Raw genomic sequence first — 21,425 nt, forward strand, 5'->3', positions numbered from 1 at the left:
CCCTCTCCCCACTATGTGAAATAATCCAGATCTATTTTCCAGACTGCTTTCAGTTAAAGTGTGAAAAATATACTTGACTTAATATGCTTGATTGAATACAAGCTGACTTTGGGTCTTGATCTATTGCTTGTGTGACTGATTTACCATCTGCTAAGATCCTGGTTTCCCAGGTTTTGTCCAGCAACATAGATATGGAATGCTGTTCAATGACAGACAACTGGGTCTGGGATTAAAAATCTGCATCTTGCCCTATGATCTGCTGCACAGTTACTGCTTAATTTGTCCCCCCTGGTAAGTGTTAGCTTGCAGCAGGTAATTTTGAATCAGTTGCCAAACACCATGCTTGCATATTTCTCGATGTGTTTTGCACAGGTTCGCCACAGGTCATAACCTAAGGGTTTCTAGACACAGCATAATTTTATCTCAGGGCTGGAAAGAGAGAGGTTTTTTTTGAATGCAGGTAATGGATAGAAATGCTTTTTTACCACAATGAAACATTATTTTTCATCAGACCTATACAAAGTTTCCATTTGCTCTAATTTTTCCAATGAACCTAATAGAAACGGATTAAACTGCAGGGGAGATGAGAACATAAATTTGATTCCTTTCATTCCATGTAATATTAAGGTTTGTATTCTTTCTAGCTGTAATAACCTCTAGACTTCAGCAAAATTGAAAACCTTTAAATAGCCTTTCACAACCTTTCGCTGTAGTAATGAAGTTTTAAGTGCTCGCTGGGGATTTTTTTCCCAGTTCAGAAATATCTAAGCTGGAGTAGGTATTAAAATCTAATGTTTACTTCAACTCTTTTACAGCCTAATGGGTTTTTCTGACAGTTTAATTTTTAAAAAGGTTGGGTTTCATTTATTAATATACTATCTTCACCCTAGAAATCTTTCTTCTTTAAGGGGTCTAATGGGAACCTTTCAGCAAAACCTTAGCATAGGATCTGAAGGACCACAAGAAACGGAGAAAAGTGAGGGAGGGATTTGCAAAAAAGCTACCTCAAGCTGCAGCAGAGGAGGATGGCAAGAAAATCGTGATTTACACTCCACAGGAGGTAAAAAACAAATTAAGGATGTGGGTTCCCTGTGTGCACATAATTACAAGTATGAGAGTCACTGGACTTAGCACTGTTTTCATCAGTTCAAAGGGCCATGTAGGGGATCCGGCTGCACTCAAAAGTGGGAATAGCGGGGATTCCCCCTCCCCTCCCCTCCCCCTGCTCCAACAGCTGATGCTAAAGGGAGTGACAGTCGAGAGAAAATTGCAGGGTGCCTTTACACTTACTGCACAAATACAGTCTACTCAGACAAGCACACATTGCTGGAATGCCTTGGGGCATAGAGAAAGTTATATATCATGGACTATGTAGAATAAGCTGCATGCACTTTACACTTCCCAGGGCACTTTTAAATTGGGTTCATTTATTTTTCTGTTGCCAATCAGCTCCTGATAATGAAACCATAAGACTAGATCTAATACACAACCACCCCTATTAATTCCTCATGGTTCAAGACCCCTGGAAGTTACATTGGCTGCCTTAAATTCAACAGAGTTTACTTCTGAGTAAACATGCATCGAAATACATTGCCAGGAACAGAAAAAATATACTTTATGCAGAGCCCATTCATTGGTCTCTCCTACTCTGTGCCAGCTGAGAGCAGCTCTCTCTCTAGAGCAGGCATCCCCAACCTTCAGCCCTCCAGATGTTTTGGACTACAATTCCCATCATCCCTGACCACTGGTCCTGTTAGCTAGGGATCATGGGAGTTGCAGGCCAATACATCTGGGAGGCCTGCTCTAGAGTTTCAGACAGAAGCTTACAGTGGAGCAACTTAGTGATGGTATCTTAAGCACTCACAGCAGGATCAATAGCACAATAGCAGCATTAGAAAAGGGCGCTCACATCATGGTGGTCTCATAATATCTCATGCCAGAGTGTCATGAGAGTTATTTATCAGGTGCCTCCTTAGCACACCTTTAAGTTCAGCAGGTAATGACAAGTCTAACCTGGTGCTCAGAGCTAGGTTGGAATTGTTCACCTGAAGGGTCATTAGCCAGCTAATGTGTTTGTGTTGGTTTCAGATCTTGAAAGTTAGCAAAGCTGCCACCCTTTTATCCCATATAGCATCTTGCATCTTCATTCTTGGTGGTGGAGGGCCATAGTGATTGTAGGCAAAGGCAATTTTATTAAGTGTTGCTAGAGATCCCTGTTTCCAAACAGCTGAGCTGCAGTAGTCAACGTATCCAATCTCTGTTCGTTTTTCATGCTAAAACAATATCTCGAAGCTTGCTTTCTTTCCTCCCCACCCCAAACCATTGTTTAACCATTCTGAGTGGCAAGGACTACAAAGCCACAGGGATATTCTTCAAAGGTCTGGCACAATCTGGAGGCTTGGTGTGCTTTGATGAATTTAATCATATAGAGCTGGAGGTAATTGTAGTACCAGCTTCTTGGCAAAGCTGGCATTCAATGAAAATTACAAGCTTGACAACTTCATTAACGGTGCTGACATTAAACAAGACTGACTAAAGCTCATCGTTAAATGGGGAGAAAAATTAAAATGTTGCATATTTTAATCATACTCAACTGGTAGCGCCTGTGAAATCTGTCCTCCGGAGGGTGTGCATTATTTTTCAAGTGTCGCCATCTTCTCTGCTGTACATCCGGTGGGAGATATATTGCTGTCGCAGCCCTCTGAACACAGTGACAGCAGGAGGATTGTGAGGAGACATAGCATTTTGTTCGTGATAGATGAGCTGCAAGATCTCTCGTTTTCTGGAATACAACTTGCCACTCACCGTCTTTAAAAGACAGGAGTTCGCTTTAATCTAGAAGGGGCCTGCAGACAGGGAGAGAGAGAGGCTGCTTTAATACTGCAGTTGCGTCTAGCAAAAAGAAAAAAGAAAAAGAGAGATTGATGCTCCAATAAATGAGAATTCTCCCACTATTCAGAAATGGGAACTAAGAAGGTAATTTACTGCATTTCCAAATTGCACAAGCATAATTAAATGTCCACACAAGACAACTGCAGCCTGGTCTGTCTTGCTATATGACCTGAGGTGACCTGGTTGATCTTTGCAATCTGTCTCCATTTTCTGTTGTTTATCTGTTTATTGTCTTCACAAAACATAGGCAACCTTGGGAGAAAGTCCTGACACTAAATTAGATTTCCTTGCTGAAACCTGCGTTCCTGAAGCAGCTGAAAAAGAAGCTTTAAAAATACACTCCTGTATTATTTGTTGTTACCTTGCCTGTGTTTGATAGATGGCCATTTCCCAAGATAAATTTCTTTGCATCAATTAGATTGCCATTTTATGCATATTTCCAGCGATTAATTGCAAAACACCTTTGTGCTGTTATTGCACTAGTCCCAGTCTAAGTTCCACTGTCCTGCCCCAGCTGCTTTTAAGTATAGGAAATGTTGTCAGAATGAATCTCCTATGTCCCAGCTAGTCTTGAGAAGTGCTGAGCACAGGGCTGGCAAACCTGCTGATGCTAAAGTTCTCAAATACGCACAACCAGCTGGATGGTTGGTGCTTTGGAAGCACCGTACAAGGGACTTTGATAGGTGGGTGGGGAAACTCATACAACATCATAATTTTATCAGGTGCTTGATTTTATCAGGTGCTTATCAGGTGGAGACCAATAGGGGGACTGGCTCACCAGGCCAAAAAGATGTCCCACCCTGCTCTACACCAAAAGGCAGCAGACCTTCAGGGGTTCAGATGCGACATTTCTAACACTACTGGTAATGCCAGAAATTGAACCAGGGATTTTCTTAATGCAGAGCAGATGCTCTTCCATTGAACTATGGCCCTTCCCCAGAATCTGAGACACACGGAGAAGCACTGGTTATGTGGCTCCACACTGAGGTTAAAAATACCACCCTCACTCTTTCCAGAGGCCTACACAACAAACCTTACCATTTATTTCCTGTAACTGAAAAACGAAGTCTCTTTTACCAATGTGCATTTTCCATCCAGCGTCTTTGAGGTTGCTCCCAGAAGAACAACACTAAGCTTCTCTTCATTAAAACCCAGTTTTCGATTTAAATTTTAATTAGCATAGATGACTAGAATGCCATTCACCCTAGCTCGGAAACACAGCCTCCCCCCCCCCCAATGCTTATGATCCTTTGAAGTCACATTTACAGCTTACAGTTCAAATTATTCTAGATCAACTTGTACCACTTTACTTGGGAAAGACTCAATTTATTTGGTCTTTAAAGGTAAAGATCTTTAAAAAGACAAAACACACACACACACACACCCATCCTATTAGTGATGTACAGTTTAGTAAAGGCTGTTGCTAATATTTCATAATCTCCCTGTACTTTACAGTGCACAAGGGGATTCTACAGAATATGGTCCCATGCCTGGGCCATAACATTTTATTAATATAACCATTCCCTCTATTTCCAATGTTGAGACTGTGAGTGCTGATGGCTCATGTAGCTGTTGACTCAGGTACCATGGGGGTTTGCTGGGCTTGCAAAAGTACAGAAAGATATTGAGGGGGAAATCCCTTAAAAGGGTGTGGTGTGGGGACAAGCCCCATGAGGACTGCAGAACGAGGGGGTGGGAATTGTGCAAGAGCTTCAGCCCTACCACTATGGGTCTCAAGTGCCGCAGGGGTTCTTGTTCCTTCAGAAAACACGCTACTCATCCTCAGAGCCCTTCTGAGATCTGTTCATTTAAGCAGTCTTGCTTCCCCATGAATAAGTAGCCTCCCCGTTCCCTCCTTGATTCATCACTGGGGTGACTAGCCCCAGACTTGCTGCATTTTCCTTCCTCCCAGCCTGCAGTCCTAAGTCGCTGTGGCAAGGCTTGCCCTTAGCCTAGCTCTTTTTTCTTTTTCTGCTGCCCCTTCCTTCTTTGTCTTTTCTACCTCCCCTGCTTGGACCTCCACCCCTCTAAATGGGTTACCTTCCATGCCTTTATTCTCTGGCAGGTCTAGTCTCTCCTCTTCCTCCTCCAGTATGGATACCATGCACAGCCTCTTCCAGCCTGATCAGGCCCACCCTTCCGCTGCTCTTCAAATCTTTTTGGCTTATTGGATATGTTGCATTTCTACCCCACCTTTTCCTCTGAGGAGCTCAAGATGGCATTCCTGCTTCTCCCCTTCATCATTTAATCTCCACAATAATCCTGTGAGGTATGTGAAGCTGAGGCAGTGACTTGCGCGAGGTAAACCAGTCATGTTCTTTTTTTTATATAATAATTTTTATTAAGTTTTCCATTTTAACAACCCAATCACATCACATTAATTATTCCAAATTATACCAATACATATCATAAAGTCCAAATATTTTGCCAAATTATATTTTTTTTGTTGGGGCTTCCCATGCTTCGAGTTCAGTAGGGTCCAATCATCTCATATTTCTGCTGCTTTTAGTGTTCACCAGTCCCATCTTTCAATCTTCTTGTTGTTATCCTTCTTCTTCTTAATAGCCTCCGAGTTATTTCCACAGGCGAGTTAAAGTAAACAATGTTATGCTTCTGTGTGAACTTTGTATGGCTCTCCCTTTTTTCTAAAGCTGGTAAGTCTTTTGTTTGCAATAAATCCTGACACGCTGTTGTTTATGCCAAATCCATCCAACAGTCCTCCTCGGGTGGCAGACGCCATCTTTCTCAGTTCCAATGAAATAGAATCTAGGTGTTTGCTCATTAATTTTCCCAGACAAGTTGCATCATACATTAGCCTTTCCAGAGAAGATTTGCCAAGTCAAACTTAAGATACAAACATGATAACAAAGTAACAAAGTGCTGGCTCGCCTCCCCCTATGGCTATTAATCTTGCAACATAGTCTATCTCATAATGGCGGATCCCGATTAAAAACTGCATCAGGTCACCCAGTCATGTTCATGGCCAAGTGAGGATTTGAACCCTGATGCCCTAGGTCTCAGTCAGACACTCTAACCACTGCACCACACTGTCTGTCCGTCCACATCTCATACGGGCTTACCTCTACACTTGACTGTGCCAACCATTTCTACATCTGGAAAACTGGATGGGAGGGGGAAGAAAGGAATGGAGTATTCTGAACAGGAGCACTGTACATTTTGTGGCAGGTGTCACTACAGTTTTTAACTCGCCAACCCCTCCAGATTGAGCACCTGCCAAACATTTAGGACATCTGGCCGCTGGCTATGCAATAACCCAATCTAGGTTGCTTTCAACTGAATCCCTACTCCTGTTATACAAAGGAATCTTTGTGCAATTCAGCCTTTTCCACTAAAAATAGAGAAACTATTCAGCAATATGTCAGAGTACCCATTCCTGGAGCAGGTCATTGTATCACAGTAAAGCTTTACATTTTTCAGACATCTGGTAATACTATTACAGCACAGCACAACCCTATGCATGTTAGCTCGGAACTGAGTACCAAATTTTTGAGTTCCCATTTACTCCCAGATAGGTGTGCAGACGACGTGGCATTAATATTATATAATTTTTTCACAAAAACTTGGCCTCTTCTGCCAACAGCCTTTTCCGAAATTCTCGTTTCAGTGTTAAAAAGAGAGCTGCAACATTGACGCCAGGAACTAGTTGGAATAAGAAGATGGGAGAGATTTGGTCTGGTGTGCATTTTAATGTGAAACTACTTAATTTGCAGCCTACCTTCGAAATCCTTTTCTCTGAAATTTGCAGTGCAGTTAACCAACCAAGTAATGTGTTCAAAAATGTGTGTCTTGGGGCGGAAGTGCACATGTGTGTGTGTGTGTGCGCGCACACACACACATGAAATAAGATACAGAAATGCACTATATGAGGGGAGGTTCATTGAAAATATGTGTATATTAATGAAAAGGTGGACTTAAATGCTGGTCAATTTTCAAGAGGACTTTTTAAAAATTAGCTGACGCCAGAAGTGTGGAGAACTGGAACCTCAGACTGGAAAAATGAGAAACCGAGAGTAACTAAGACGGACAGAATCGCCCATCCATAAATTGGATTCAGTACATCATTTCCCCTGTGTGGTACCAGTGTGTAGTGGTTAAGAGCGGTAGTCTCGTAATCTGGGGAACCGGGTTCACGTTCCCACTCCTCCACATGCAGCTGCTGGCTGACCTTGGGCTAGTCACACTTCTCTGAAGTCTCTCAGCCTCACTCACCTCACAGAGTGTTTGTTGTGGGGGAGGAAGGGAAAGGATAATGTTAGTCGCTTTGAGACTCCTTAGGGTAGTGATAAAGCAGGATATCAAATCCAAACTCTTCTTCTTCTTCCCAGATGAGAGGTGATAAAAGTTCTCAGTAACCTTGATGTTTCAGATTCTGACAGAAGAGACCTGCCCCATTTCCAGGAGCCTGGGAAGGAAAAATTTACTCTGCACATGCTTGCAGTCATTCCTTGGCAGGTTTCATGTCTGAGCAGAACATTTCAATACCTGATGGGTCCAACTTTATGTGATTCCACACACAGGCTTTTGGCATGCCACAGCAGTGGTTCCACTGGTGTGCCAAAAGCCTTTCAACATATGACAGCTGCTACATATGGTTGCCCCAGCACAAACCATAATCTTTTCCTAGAGTCAATGGCCACTGTAACTTTGAGAAGTCCTAGTTCCAGTCCTAGAGCCTGGAACGGAGAACAGATCTCAAGAACAAGCCCCTTCTTTCATCCAGCTATGACAAAGCATTGAACAAAACAAAGCACTGAGATTCCTGCATTGCAGAGGGTTGGACTAGATTACCGTTGGATTCCTTCCATCTCTATAATTCTGTGAAACCCTTTTTTATTATTCTTAACACTTGCTGTCCTAGAGGACAGCACATATACAATTTTTTTAAATGTCTGGCTGGCCCTGCAAAATGCAGTATTTCCCTTCGCATACCTTCGTCACCCATTAGAATGCAGAGAGCCATCTTATTTTTTTAAAAAAAGAAGTATTTTAATGATTGGGTATAGGAATAGCGACTAGAAGATAAATCCACATGAAAGAGAATTTTTTGAGAGCCACCATGAATGGCAGGGGGGAACCACTTTGGAATTGTAGCTGCTCTTTGATCTGTATAAATCAATTTATTTGATTTAAAATTTACACATTTGATTTATGCAAAAATCAAAGCAAGTGTCTGGAACACTTTGAGTCCTGAGGAGTATGTTGGCGTGGCATCAGAGAATGAAACTCTCGGCAGATCTTCTAACAATTCCCCCTACCCCAGTGTCATCATCTGGTCTTCCCTGGCATGGTGGAGCTCTCATTACAGCCCACTCCCCAAAAAGGCCGCTGGAGAACCGCAATGAGACCCTGATCTTAATATTTTCCCTCAAAATCTGTTGTGCTCTATTATTCCAAAGTAGATTTTTGACTAGAGATTTTCTCTCAGTGCTAACGATTACCGGTAATCAACACATTTAGAAGTGCCAAGAAAACCCAATATGGTGAAGGGTGCTCTAATAACAAACATGTTTGTTAATTTACATGTCTCCTTCAGACCTCCTTATATAGAAAGTGTACCAGACCAAATCACAGCTTCCTGAATTACTTTCAGATTTCATAATTGGGAAGGAATCTCTCTTTCTGCTGATAAGTCCTCACTTTTTAGTGAGTACTGCAAGAAAACTCGCTTCACAATTGCTGCCAAATAATAAGATGACTCTGTGCTCTTTCCCTTTCTTCAAAGAAAGAAAAGGGCATTCTTTGATAGAGCTGTGATTATAGGAAGGAAAGTGACCCTCCAAACAAGAAAATGATACAGGTTATCATTCTGCCGGGTAACAAAAGAACTAAACTTGTCTTCTCCACAGGTGCATGATGAATCTAATAATACAAACTCTGGTTTTCACAATAAACTGTAATCAGAAATTCTGCCTTTTTCCTCTATTGCCTTTGGACGTCACCAAGTTATCTTTGCTCATGTTCTTGGGTGAGTAATTTGCTAAACGAGTTCCCCACTTTTGAGGCGCTGACAAGTGGTGGCCAATTAGACACTGCTCCCCTCCATAATGGCTGGCTTTTCTTTTCTTTTTTATTTAAAAAAGTCCCTTCTACTGGAGCACTGAAAACAAATTGAGGTATTAGCTTGGTTTAATTGGAGCTAGAGCTCATCCCTGAGTTTGTTATCTCAATGCTAGCTATTAATCTACAGTTCTATTAACTCATACAAACCTGCCTGGGTTTTGAGATTTTTGTGGGAGGCCCATCTTTCAGTCCTGCCACTTTCATAGGCACACTTGGTAGCGATGCAGGAGAGGGTCTTCTCAGTGGTTGCTCCCAGACTTTGAAACTCTTTCCTTAGAAAAGTGAGACTGGCTCCTTCCTTGTTGTCCTTCTGCTGGCAGGTAAAGACTTTCTTGTTTCAACGTTTTTGGGGGAACTGACTGTTTCTAAGGAAAGGGCTAGTGCTGTGATGTTTTTAGTGTAACAATCTGTATGTGATCATATGTGTGTGCGTATTCCACAAATGTTTATGTTTATTGTGGAGGTGCATGGGTCTTAGGGGAGGATGAGTACCTCAGGTGGAGGACATGTCATACTCCTTCTGGGGTAGTTTGTTCACCTTTGACCCTCCTCCTGCAGTCAACTCTCACCTGAGGCTCCTAGAAGCTGCCAGCATACAACAGCAACCACACTACATTTCAAATCAACTTTGTTTCAGCTCTACTCCTAAATGACTGCAGGCATGTCATGAGGGGAAAGCAAACATGATGGCCGACAACCCTGCTCATCTATAGCCTCAGGATTAGTAACAGTGTTTATGCTTGGAGGGAAAAATATCAGAAGCCTCTGCAGTGATAAGCATTTGATATTCAAACAAGGGTGGAAACCATGCACCAGGGCATACAGAGTGCTACAAAGTAGTATTCATGTACAACTAATTTTTTCAGTTCAGCTTGTTTTAGCATTGTACAGAAGAGAAGAAATTTATGAGTCACATTTTTACCAATTAGAATTTCCACCCTCACTAAAAATGTGAGTCACATTTTTTATCAATTAGGTACCAGAACATTTTCCATGAGGTTCATTTCCTATATTTTCAAAATATGGCTCAAGGTTCACTCCTGTTCTTGTTTTCCTCATAAACAGGTTCCCACTGACAAATAACATGAAAGCTTCCTTTCTGTCAGACATAGTATTTTTCTTTAAATATTTTACACTCTTCTACCGACAAACACAATGATTAGAACAAGAATGTTCTTTCCATGTGAAACATACACTTGAAAACAGTGACACAGACTTTCTTTAAATGGCTATAGTGGTTTGCATACAAAAAATGTAGAATGTAGGCCAGTCTTACGTTCCCTCAATTACAAATGGAGATCCTGAAAATGAAAATAAAATAAAATGTAGCAACAGTAATCTGAGATTCCTATGGGCAAATAAAGAGCCACATAAATGCACACATTTTATGATACCTCTTCTGTGGTCATTTCCCATCCACACACACCTTTCACACTACACACACACACACACACACACAGACACACACACATCACATTGCCCTCTCATACATCTACAGCTTTCATACACTTTGTTGACCAACAGTAGTGTTGCCTATTCCCTTCTCTGCATGTGTTGAAATCTCTGCTAGGGATGATGTATGAAATGCAAACACTTCCTCATCTCCCTGGCCATTTTTCATCAAGGAAAAAAAGAAGTAGGCTGGTGGATATATGAAACGAGGCAAGTATCTTCATTGCATACCCTTATGTTAATCAAGTTTCAAGCAGAACAGGGTTCTTTGCATAACCGAGCAGTTTTGAAAAGCCTATTTATTATAGCACAGATCTTTTGAAGACCTCGTTTGGGGAGCTGTGTGGGTGGACATAATTAAGTCTCAGTAACACGAGGTGTTTGTTAGTTATCCCCTTTTTGTTATTTTTGGTCTCTCTCTGTTTTGTAGGTGTAAAATATTTTATATTAATTAACTAAAATGATGTCTTGTTCCCACCCAAACACAGATGTCGGGTTGTTTTCAGGTTAACTGTGTTTAGGTTTTCCAAGAAAGAAGCAAAATATAACTTAATTTGTGAAAGAAAAGAAGCTTCCCTCTTAATTTCCCCATATTGTTGTTTTTTTAAAGTTACTTTAAAACCTTATTTATGGGAGGAAATTATCCTGATCCTTATTTTAAAAATCCTAGCACTTTCAAATCTGTTGCTTTTGCCCTTTGCAGATCATGTTGCCATTGCTTCATGGATTTTATTATTATTGATTTCAAATTCAAGCTGCTTTGAGCAGATTCTGGTTTGAAAAGCAGAGCAGCAAATTGCATATCGAAACATATGCATATACAGCTAGCAAACCCTATCAAACACTGGCTGCTTTCCCACCTCTCAGGATTCACACACATTTATGGCCCTCATCCACCACATCACTTCCTCTGTCCAGTTAAAATATTGCAACTTGACCAGCACATGTTCTACTTACAAGTTTGCTTGGGGTTTTTTGGGTTAACATTAGAGATGTTGCTAGTGTAAAGGGCAAGGGAAGAAGAGTTGTTAACCCACATGGAGGCAGTTCCTGCTGCCAGAATGATTAAGCCAATTTATTTTTTAAAAGTTTATAAAGATACCATCTTTATAGTAGAACTAGTAAAACTGCCAGAAATCTCTCCTGACTAAGGATGTCTGTGGCATTCTTGATACAGTTTCTTCAAAGCCTGGCACAAATACAAAGCTCTATGGCTCTAACACCCTTTTCATTGGTTGTCTTCCCTCAGCAACGACAATTAACCAATCATATTAGAAAGAATGGAACATCATCTTTTTCGATAGGTGTGCCTATAGAAAGCTCTTGGAAGTTGCCAGAGGTATCTAGAACTGGTATCTAGAATTATCTGTTATTATAACTATGGTGTTTTTTTCAGTTACTTGGCAACTTCCTAGTATAGCTTACTCTTTCTAGAAAGCATCTCATTATTTTTGGCAATTAGTTGCAATCTCTCAAAAGCAACCCCACCTTTGTGAGAAAATGATTTCTTTCATTAGATGGCTTTCTTCAGAAGAATGCTGAATTTTGTTCGGCTCTGAGGAGGGATATTTTAAATTCAGATGATGTTCAGCCTTGGGCTCAGATTGGGTTTAGAGACTCTCTTACAACATCCTTTTGCTGTCGAAACACACCCCACCCATACCCCTGGGATCTCTGAGGGGGAGTGCCATGGGATTCAGCGGAACAACGTGGAATGTAGGGGAGTTGTGGGGAGGAGGGGAGATGAAGTTTTCCACAAACTTCCTTAAATTAACTTATCTTAGGATCCAATCCAGATTTCTCCTTTCCCAGTAACACCCCAAACCCTAGCCCATATTGTTCAAGAGGGCCTCCTGACCCTTTAGAGAGGTTTTCAAGAGGCACAAGAGATTCCAAGGGGGAAAACAGGCAACTTTCCTTCAAGCTATTTTAGGATCTACCGGTAAACCATTGTAGCACTTTTTCTGCTAGACACAGCTTAGGGCAACAATTGGAATAAAGAGACAAATGTGTTATGTTGGTAAATATGAAACAGCAGAGCAAATGGGAGCTAAGCAAATGATTCACTCCCTTACCTGGGGTTTCTCACCAGCTCTCTAAAAGGAGAACCGTGATAAAAAGAATAATAAATACTTTAAGCTGAATTTTCTGAGGTGAAAAAAAATTGTATGTCTATGTTTCTTTAAGTGGAGCTTACGACTCGAGATTCACTATTAGTTTTTCCAGAGGTTATCAGACCTGGAGTTGATAAGAAATCCAAGCCACCGAGTTCTAAGTGAAGCTTTCTCTCCACAGCCAAGAAAGAATGCCCTCCAGGCATAGAGCTTCATGCCAGAGCAGTTTAGAGGGCCTATAAATGTTCATAGCTTCAGCTAACTAGTTTCTGGGCAGTTAAACACACAGTAAGAAATGAGGAGATAGAGACCTTGATTTTAAAATGTCAACCTACTTAACATCATTTCTGAAAGGAAAAAAACAATTTCCACTTCATATTGCTAATGAGAAAGTCAATGCCATACTGTACATAATTGTATCTTTTACACATTATTGCAGGTGCTTAAGCTCTTTGATGTTAATCAGGAGGCAGAGTTTGGTCTACTTTAAAGTGAATCGTGAGCTTTCTGATCTTATCATTGTAAATGGGAGATATATATATATATTTATATAGTCTCTACACCTGAGATGATTTAAAATGAGCTCTGAATTTGCCACATTTCCTTTCTCAGACCGCAGTCAGAGCATCATTGTCAGCCCTCGCAGGAAGTGGAAAATGGAAGGCTACATCTAGATGTGACAGAGGCATGGGCTAAAACATGGGTCATGCCAGACATATATAAGAGAACGGTTTTAAGTGGCGAAGCAGCGCCAACACTTTGAAATGTGCTCAGAAAAGTACTGGGAGCCAATGCAGATCTTTTAGGACTGGTGTTACATGGTTCTGGCAGCCGCTCCCAGTCACCAGTCTAGCTGCTGCATTCTGGATTAGTTGTAGTTTCCAAGTCACCTTCAAAGGTAGCCCTGCATAAAGCACATGCTAATGCAGGTGGGAGCATGCTTTGTTTGATCGAAGTGAAAATCAGGGACTTTATGTTCCTTTGATGTTCTACCTGCCCCAAACCTGATAGTGTGTGTGTGTGTGTCCTCCTGGGCCAAATGGAGAGGGGTCTGGAAGGCTAGAGGTTCCCCACTCCTATCCTATAATAATAAAGTAAACAATCACGACTTGCCGCTCTTTCATTAAGAAAGGTTGCAACATTGGGGACATCAGTTTAGAGAAAAGCTAAGTAAGAGGTGACATGATAGAAGTTTATAAAATTACACATGACATGGACAAAGTGGATAGAAAAAAGTTTTTCTCCCTCTCTCATGACACTAGAATTCGCAGACATCCTAGGAAACTTAATTTTGGAAGATTCAGGACAGGGAAAAGAACGTATTTAACAAAGAGGAGCATAGTTCAACTATGAAACTTGAACCCACAGGAGGCAGTGATAGCCACCAACTTAGATGGCTTTAGTAGAAGATTGGGCACATTCCTGGATGAGAAGGCCATTGTTGGCTACTAGCCATGATGGCTATGTTCTGCCTCCATATCTAGAAACAGGGATCTTTCTGAAGACCATTTGCTAGAGGTGACAGGAGGGGAGAGGGCTTGTGCATGTGAATCCTGCTTGAGGTTTTCCCAGAGGGATCTGGCTGTCCATGGTGAGATGATGTGGACTGGATGGAACATGGGCCAGATCTAGCAAGCTCTTCTTACGTTCTGATGACTACCTAAATCATCTGCTGGAGGAAACTGCCTCACTTTGCCTGATGGAAGGACCGGCCCTGTTTCTGGGATAATTTCTCCTCTAAACTCTATCTTGACCAGAGTATCCATGGCTTCAGTCTTTCTCCACCCAATGAAAGGAGGTGCTGTTGCCCTGAAGCATCACTGGAAATACTGCAGCTTCCCAATATATTTAACTGTTTGATGTCTGAATGCACAGAACTGACTGGAAACAAAGTGATTGGGTCACATAAGTGCAGTGTAAAGTCTTGGCACAAGCCTCTCTCCTTACCATAAATCAATTTCTCTTGTCCAGGTATTAAATTTGCCCCATTGTGTCTAATTTTTTAAGCTTGGGATTGAAGCAAGGTCTGTAGAAAGCATTAATTTTGCCCTATGCACATTTCCTTCAATGTGAAATAGCATGCCTGGAAAGTCACAAAAACCATAAAAAGAAGGATTGACAGTAAAAAATGTTTTTGGGGAGTCTTTTTTTAAAGAGGACGTTGTACTCCAGGAGTCAATTTTCAACTTCAATTGGTGTATAAAAATTGCATAAAATATCCAAGATGCTATTTTCAAATCATTCAGCCATCTTTCCCACTTGAAAGACATGAGTTTAGATCCACTTTGTGTTATGAATGGTGACCCAGGAGCAATTTCACTTTCCTGTTAAAGGGTTTTTTTCTGTTCAGTTCAGTTTGCAGCTATTTCAAGACATATTTCTAGAAGTAAAAGGATTTGGTTTAACTTAAAAATTTCTATCATAATGGTTACTTTTTATGTGTGCTGTAATTTCAGAGTGAGAATTGAAAAGTTCTAAAAAGCCACGGGCTGAGTTTCCTTTCTATCATTCTTGTTGTGTGTGTGGTCCCTCCCTCCCTCCCTCCCTCCCTCCCTCCCTCTCTCTCTCTCTCTCGTGTGTGTGTGTGTGTGTACACAGAAGAACATCAGTAAGAAGTTTAGTCCCCAAGTGAATAGAATGCCAGTGGAATTGATAAAAATATCAGGAGCCTTTTACCTCCAGAACATCAGAGAACAGAGAGCTTCAGCACAACCATTAGATGACCAGAACACCAATGGGAATGATAAAAATAACAGAAGCCTTTTGCCTCCAGGTCAACAGGGACCATCAGTTATTACCACTTGATGGCTTTGCAGTGCACCATATGGGAAATAAGCCTGTGCTTTCAATCAAGTTCCTAGCTGATAGATATCCACTTTAGAAATACACACATGGCATGCAATCCAGATAGGATCCTCATTGACTGATGGCCAATTGTTTTTAAGCACAAAGTAATGGGTGGCATCCAACTAACTGCAAGTGAAAGGATTTTGTCACGGTCCAGGACATAGGTAGCAGCAGTCCAGACCTCACATGCTGGGACCAGGGTATGAATGGTAACAATGGTAGCCGTTTAATGGAGAATGGAAACTCGAGGAGGCTGGAACGCAGGATCAGAAATGACCAAGACGAGGAACTGGAGTAAGGATAGGAATTGAAGCAGGATAAGGAGTGAAATAAGAAATAAGAAATAAGGAGTGAAAGGATAAGGGGACGTGGGTAGTGCTGTGGGTGAAACCACAGAGCCTAGGACTTGCTGATCGGAAGGTCAGCGGTTTGAATCCCTGCGACGGGGTGAGCTCCCGTTCCTCGGTCCCTGCTCCTGCCAACCTAGCAGTTCGAAAGCACGTCAAAGTGCAAGTAGATAAATAGGTATTGCTCCGGCGGGAAGGTAAACGACGTTTCCGTGCGCTGCTCTGGTTCGCCAGAAGCGGCTTAGTCATGCTGGCCACATGACCCTGAAGCTGTACGGCGCCTCCCTCGGCCAATAAAGCGAGATGAGCGCCGCAACTCCAGAGTTGGTCACGACTGGACCTAATGGCCAGGGGTCCCTTTACCTTTACGGAGTGAAAACAGGAACTGGCAATGTAGTATAAACCACGTTGTTGTGGCAAAGAACCCGGGCAAAATGCTGGCCTTAGATACTTCTCTTCGGCTTGCTTCCAGGTGCTCCATGTCTCCTGATCTGGCCACACCCGACTCCCCCAAGACGCAGTAAGGGCCTGGTTATGCAGTTCCTCACTGCACTCAGGGCCTTGCCCTTGCAAATACTCATGGTACTCCTTGCAGATTTAAGTTTGCACAACAGAACTTCCTCCTCCCTCTCCTCTCCTGCATGCCACTGTGCCCTTCCCAGATCTGCTATGGAAAATCAGGGGAACACCCAGAATGGATTTGGTGGGACACAGGGAGGCATGCAGAGAAGGAGGGTGGGTTTCCTTGAACAGCCAAATATCCTTGTACTAGCAGATCTATTAATACCACACAACAGTTCTAGTGACTGAACTTGGAACTTCTAATCTTTGTGTGTGGTTCATTTATATAAAAAAGAGTGGGTTCTGACACTTCTAATTGTTCCAATGAAGCAAACTGGTTGTTTGAAAGGCCCCAACAGGCAACTAAAATACACAAAGCAGTCCCCACTAATAGCAATAAAGAGTTTTGAGATTTTGAACTCTGCTCCTGCACAAGACCAATTCACATAAATGAACACAGCTAAGGAGCAGAGTAAGGTGGATGATGAACTTAGATAAAACTTGTCCTAGGACAGCCAGACTATTAGTTGAGGTATAAAGCCTTCCTTGAATCCTCCATCAGTAATACTACATTTCTCCAATAAATTGTAAATGAGGATTAAATAATAATACTCAAAATCCCTTTTTGCTAACTTAAACAAACCTGGAGCTTTCTTAAATCACAATTTTCCCTGCCTTTTTATATAGGTTCCTCTTCTACTTAGCTGGTGGCAGCAGTGACATTTCCCCAAAGATTTTTCCATCTGGATGGAAGACAGAAGCACTGCAGATTTCTTTGGCTGCTTGCATGTTCAGAGATATAAGCTAGGTTTTAATTGAGTGGGAACTAGGGAGAACACAGGTTTCTTTGTTAAAACTCAGTAATTAATGTTCCTTTAATGAGTGGTAATTTAAGTAATTAATGTTGCCTTAATGTTAAGTAACAGGAAATAAATTTAGCAGTTGAGCCTTGATTAGAAACAAATAGTGTCTAGATGCTTTCAGCACTGGAGAATGACATCCGGGCAGAGCAGGCTGGGCCACTAAATAAAACTTTGAAGCTAGTAAGAATATAGTAAGACTACAATATGGGACGCGGAATATAGAAACACTACAATACGGGACGCGGATGGCGCTGTGGTCTAAACCACTGAGACTAGGGCTTGCCGATCAGAAGGTCGGCGGTTTGAATCCCCGTGATGGGGTGAGCTCCCGTTGTTCGGTCCGAGCTCCTGCCCACCTAGCAGTTCGAAAGCATGTCAAAGTGCAAGTAGATAAATAGGTACCGCTCTGACAGGAAGGTGAACGGCGTTTCTGTGTACTGCTCTGGTTTCACCAGAAGCGGCTTAGTCATGCTGGCCACATGACCCGGAAGCTGTCTGCGGACAAACACCAGCTCCCTCGGCCTATAGAGCGAGATGAGCACCGCAACCCCAGAGTCGTCCACGACTGGACCTAACGGTCAGGGGTACCTTTACCTTTAACACTACAAAATGTTGATTATGTCAGCTGTGAAGTGAAAAGCTAAATACCAAATGGTACAAAGGGGAGTAACCCACTGGCAGCTTGTGGGGCAATGTGGTGGCAATTTGCAAGCTATTTTCTCTAACATAATACATTTGAATATTTCATTTTTACTAATATATGCAATCTAATGCACACTTTCCCCTAACATATACATTTTTGTACACATTGCTCAGTAAGTAAACCGCATTTCAAAATTCTGAGAAGTGCAAATACTGAAGGAGCCTTGTATTTTGGTTGATGTATTGGTTTGAGAATATTCAAATTAGGTGGCTTCTCATTAAAATGCAAACAAAATCAAATTTCTCCTCATCCCTAATCAAGACTTTCTTATCACTTTTAACTTAATTTGATATTTTCATTAGAACACCAACAGGGATGTTTCTGAGAGGAAAACCCAATTAAGTTCACAAGGAAGGCCAAAAGAAAGAAAGCAAATACTCATCTTGGAACAAACCATAGCATATTCTGGAAAGCACAACTTCTTTCAGCTGAGAGGGTGAGAAAAATACACTCTAGTTCTGCCCTTGCTAAAGGTTTTCTTTTAACTTTCACAATATCAGTTGCTGAACTCCAGAGGCCCCCTGCTGTTAAATGCCAGCTCCTTTATTAACCTTACTTGGGAGAGTTCCAGACCTCCCAGGATCTAGACTAACATCTATTATAATATGTTTTGCTATTATAAATGGCAAATGCTCCCTGACACCACCAACCATCCCTATCTCTGCATAAAACTTCTTCCTATATATAAAAAGGTTATTTAAAAATAAGAAGATAAATTATTTCTGTCTAAAGAAAAATGCATTATAAAGAGGAGATTTGGTGTAGCTTTAAGTTGATAATCTTACCCCCTCTCCAAGTGGAGTAGGAGGATAAAGACAGCTTTCTTATCTGGGGGATCTGGCACAATCCTGCAATTTATTAAAGAAATCAGGTCAACTGAACTCTGCTTGCTGGTTATTCTGCTTCCCAGTGGTGTAGCATGGGTTGTCAGCACCTGGGGCAAGGCAAGTAATTTGCGCCCCTAACCCGTGGGTTTGCGCCCCCTAACCCGTGGATTTGCGCCCCCTAACCCTAACCCCCAGATGTTGCGCCCGGTACGGCCAGGCCCCCCCCCTGCACCCCACACGCTACGCCACTGCTGCTTCTTTCCTCATTTGCAAGCCCAGGCACAGTGAGTCCAGGTTCACTGGGGCCAGGTAGTGTGAGAGTACTAATATTGGCAGGACAACTTGGGATTAAAATGGCCACACCTTTATTGATTACAGATGTAAGTAGGCTTTGGCTTGGAAATTGGGTGTGTCCTGAATCAGCCTAGCCCAATTGCTGACTGATTGCTCTTTTAGGTTTGATTCTAGGTTAAAGGATCCCCCCATTACGCCAATCAAATGGGGCAGAACTTTGGCCACGACGGCAGGAAGGCTTTGAAGTCCGTGCAAGGCAATTATGGCCGAGAGAAGCAGGCACTCCTGATTTATGAACTGCCTGATAAAAGACTGTAATTGACTGTTTTCCTGGGCCCATAACCTCGTTGTCGGCACCCTTGGGTCGAAAGGCCAGCTGGCTAGCCCCCAGCTGGATCGTCTCCTTCTCAGCTGTGCTGCTGCTCCGACATAAATCAGTGACTCAAGCCTCCCAGACTTGAGCACACTATGCGTAGCAGTGTAAACTGCACAACCGAAGAGGCTGAGGCTGTGGATACATACTAAAACTACGGATTTATTTTACATAAATCAGAACAAAGAAACATGTTGTCTCTCCTTGCCGTCTCCTCGGAGAGAGAATCAAAACAAAAGCAATACAGCGGAAGTTCCACTTACGCCAGCAAACTGTGCTGGAATGTAAACAGACATGCGACACGTAACAATCCCATGTCTACAACTAAAGGTGGAATGGAAACTTCCAACAGTTTTATGGCCCATTAGACACCGGACAAAGCTGTTCCCATGGACCCGTTTACCATGGTAGCCTAAACTAAGGATCCAACCCAATGCCTTTTTTGCCATCCAAGATGGCCCCCTCCTTGTTGCCATGTTGCCAAACCTCTCACATCTGAAAGCAAACCAAGCAGACCCCAATAACCAGGTTTCATTACTGTGTGGTGACAGGTGCATGCCATCAGGCCTGTAGTGTTCTGCATTGTTGAATATCTTATTTTTGTGGTTTTAAATTAATAATTCCACCATTATTTCTCCCCAGAAGTGAGAAGAAAGTGTGGCAGGTTTCTGGACTGTGGAATTTGCCCAGACCTGTTGTGGTCTGGACTTTATAGCTCAGGACATATTTAACTACCATAACTGACATTGTTAATCTGTCCTGCAGCTGCCAAAGGCCTGTTCTCAAACTAGACCACTTAGTGGGGTGCTAGTTTTAGATACAACAAAAGTTTATACATAATTTTTCTGAATCTTCAGCCTGCAGACTATTGACTACATTCCTGCTTCGATGCAAGGCTGCTGGTGGTTAATACCAGTTTTGTAGTTGTTAGATAATGGTGATATGTGATTTATGAGAGAAGATTGTTGTTCTATTTAAGGTACTGCTTGAATGTGATTAATTTGATTAATTAAATGGGACCACTGAAGCCTGTTAGAAGTGTTTAGTTTCATAACAGCTGGTTTAAGTGCAATTAACTAAAGGTGTTTGGATTTATTTTATCGATTATTCAACTATTTTGTTTGTTTACTGAAGCGATGTTAATGTATTGGCTTAATATTATTATATGTTTAATTGTGATTCATTTAAGTGCAAGTGGCTGTGGATATTAAGTGAAGATATTATTTTCAGTACCGTAATTTACTTATAGAAAAGATAAAATTCTTTCTTTCCCCCCACCACATGGCTACTGACTCTCTCAGTAGCACTACATTGCTGGATTTATGGGCTAATTGGATTATGAGGAATGCATACTACTACACTGAGTCTAATGTAGTATAATGGTATAATACTGAAATTAAGATTCTTCCAAAACATATTGATGACAACAATGAAGCTATTGCTGAACATAGGATTTCTGGGCAGAAGGGAGATCAGATGCTTTAAATTAGACATTTATCAACTGGGGAGGAAATACCTAGGGGACAAGCAAGCTAGACTTGAAAAAAAAAAACTTTAAAGTTGTTTAAAAATTATAATATCATTCATACAGACATGCTGAATGATAATAATAGGAAAAATGACTTCAGGGTGTCCCAAACATTTGAGCAGATAGTTTTGCATATAGTTTTGGAAGGGGCAAGTTAGGAAAGTTGACCTTTCAATGTGAACCAAATAAAATCTCTCCCCTATCATGACCATGAAGTGACCGCTTGACCCCTCTAGCCATCACTCTTGTGACCTTGCTACTGGTGAAGTTCCAGAACCAGAGAGAAAGTAGGCAGTTGGCCCAAATGCAAAGGTAGTGCGTGATCGGCATCAGAAATAATACATATATGCAAGGAAAAAGCAACAGCATCCAGGATTGTTGGACCAGCAAATGACTGCCCTCTGACCTGCAAGTAAATGCAGCTGCCATTGAAGGTGTAGGCACTGTTAACCAATCAAGAGCCAGCAGGTCAAAACCACTAATGAGCTCAGAGGAGAGAAGCCTAGCTGTTGGATAAGTCTCTCAAGTGACAGCAACTGCCCT

At 41.8% G+C, this 21,425-nt stretch overlaps 1 protein-coding gene and 1 long non-coding RNA gene across 2 annotated transcripts in view; both read right to left on the minus strand.

Moving 5' to 3' along the window:
- The window catches only part of IKBIP (IKBKB interacting protein), a 433,380-nt gene that overhangs the window by 148,159 nt on the left and 263,796 nt on the right, over positions 1–21,425 (minus strand). The window lies entirely within an intron of this gene.
- On the minus strand, positions 2,484–5,032 carry LOC309541539. Its single transcript, XR_014223808.1, has 2 exons — positions 4,933–5,032; positions 2,484–2,846 (listed from the first exon to the last, which is right to left on the minus strand). It is a non-coding gene; the product is annotated as an uncharacterized lncRNA (long non-coding RNA).

The sequence above is a fragment of the Podarcis vaucheri genome, assembly GCF_965113315.1.
Source record: "Podarcis vaucheri genome assembly, chromosome: 10".
NCBI classification, from domain to species: Eukaryota; Metazoa; Chordata; class Lepidosauria; order Squamata; family Lacertidae; genus Podarcis; species Podarcis vaucheri.